Here is a 1,587-nt window from a genome sequence, read left to right on the forward strand (position 1 = left end):
AAAAAAAAAAGACAAAAAAAAAGAGAACAAGTCAAGCCCAAAGCTCCTATGAGGGAGGACATTGTAAAGATCAGAGCAGAAATTAATGCAATGTAGACTAAGAAAACAATACAAAGAATTAATGAATCAAAGAGTTGGTTCTTTAAAAGATTAAATAAAATTGACACAAGTTTGATTCCTGGTACCAAAAAAAAAAAAAAAAAAAGACAAACCCTTGGCCGACCTTATCAATAAAAAGAAAGAAAAGATGCAAATCCATGCAATTAGGAATGAAAACTGTGAAATCACAATAGATCCTACAGAAACCCAGAAGATCATCAGTATTTACTTCAAGAACCTGTATTCTTTTTTTGTGTGTGTGTGTCTTTTTGTGATAAGGTCTCACTATGCAGTTCAGGCTGGCCTTGAACTCACTGTAGTACAGGCTGGTCTCCAACTTGCAATGATCCTCCTGCCTCAGCCTCCCAAGTGCTGGGATTACAGGCATGTGCCACCATCCCTGGTGAGAACCTGTATTCTAAGAAGAAGGAAAACACGAAAGAAATGGACAGATGCCAAGATACACATGAATTACCAAAACTGGATCAATAAGATATAAAAATTCTAAATAAATCAATATTGGCCAATGAAATTAAAGATGTAATTAAAAACCTACCAACAAGGTAAAGCCCAGGCCATGATGGATTTGCTGCTGAATTCTACAAAATAGTTAAGGGGCTGGGGCTTTAGCTCAGCGGCACAGTGCTTGCCTGGCAAGCGCAAGGTCATGAGTTCGATTGCCTGTACCGGAGAAAAACCAAAAAGAAAAAAAAAGAAGAAGAAGAAGAAAGAGGACATCTGATGCTGCTACTTCTCAAACTCTATAATGAAATTGAAAGGGAAGGGGCTGGGGATTTAGCTCAGCCGCACAGCGCCTGCCTGGCAAGCGCAAGGTTGTGACTTCGATTCCTGGTACTGGAAGAAAAATTAAGAAAAACAAAAGAAATTGAAAGAGAAGCAATACTCAACTGGGTATCGTGTCGCATGCCCCTAATCCAAGCACTCAAGAGGCTGGGGCAGGAAGATCGCTGTGAGTTCAAGGTTAGCCTGAACTGTAGAGTGAGACACTGTCTTAAAAAAAAAAAAAAAAAAAGCAATACTCCCAAATTCATTCCTGGAAGCAAACATTACCTTGATACCAAATCCAGAGAACAATCTAACCAAGGAAAAGAATTACAGGCCAATCTCCCTAATGAACACAGATGCAAAAATCCTCAATAAGATACTGGCAAACAGAATGCAGCAAATCATCAAGAAGATTATACACCATGACCAAAAAGGATACATCGCAGGGATGCAGGAATAGTTCAACATATGCAAATCAACAAATGTAATGCAACATATTAATAGAGCCAAGGACAAAAACCATATGATCATCTCAATAGATGCAAAAAAGGCATTTGACAAAGTCCAACACCCATTCATGATTAAAAAAAAAAAAGATCTACAGAAAATTGAAGTAGAGCCAGGTTTGGTGGCGCATGCTGTAATCCCAACACTCAGGAGGCTGAGGCAGGAGGATCATTGTGAGTTGGAGACCAGCCCAGG

This window comes from Chinchilla lanigera, unplaced genomic scaffold (genome assembly GCF_000276665.1).
Source record: "Chinchilla lanigera isolate Chin_1 unplaced genomic scaffold, ChiLan1.0 scaffold00041, whole genome shotgun sequence".
Classification (NCBI taxonomy): domain Eukaryota; kingdom Metazoa; phylum Chordata; class Mammalia; order Rodentia; family Chinchillidae; genus Chinchilla; species Chinchilla lanigera.